Source organism: Camelina sativa, unplaced genomic scaffold (genome assembly GCF_000633955.1).
Source record: "Camelina sativa cultivar DH55 unplaced genomic scaffold, Cs unpScaffold17892, whole genome shotgun sequence".
Lineage (NCBI taxonomy): Eukaryota > Viridiplantae > Streptophyta > Magnoliopsida > Brassicales > Brassicaceae > Camelina > Camelina sativa.
The window spans coordinates 1-296 of record NW_010938905.1 but is presented as its reverse complement, the minus strand read 5'-3'; the positions used below and the strand labels follow the sequence as shown (position 1 = coordinate 296).

Here is a 296-nt window from a genome sequence, read left to right as displayed (position 1 = left end):
TCAAACTTGAAGAACTTGACTGAATTGTAAGTAACCAAAGAGTTTAATAATTACCTTATACTTTTGCATGCTTGTCATCAAAACTTTTGAGCTTAATAAAGCTCTCTCTCTTATCAGGAGGATAACCGATTTGCGTGGACCGGCCTCTTCTTTTCCAGACCTGAAAAATATGACGAACATAGAACGATTGTAAGTGTTGATCGAAGTTTGATTCAACTCAATTTATAAACTCTGTTTCATCAAACAGTGTTTAACATTCTACCAACTTCATCAGGGTACTAAGAAATTGTTTGATA

At 34.1% G+C, this 296-nt stretch overlaps 1 long non-coding RNA gene across 1 annotated transcript; it reads left to right on the top strand.

Annotated features, from left to right (window-relative positions):
• The first annotated feature begins 1 nt into the window (after window position 1).
• On the top strand, window positions 2-296 carry LOC104775534. The gene is made up of 3 exons (XR_765977.1): window positions 2-26; window positions 118-189; window positions 275-296. It is a non-coding gene; the product is annotated as an uncharacterized LOC104775534 (long non-coding RNA).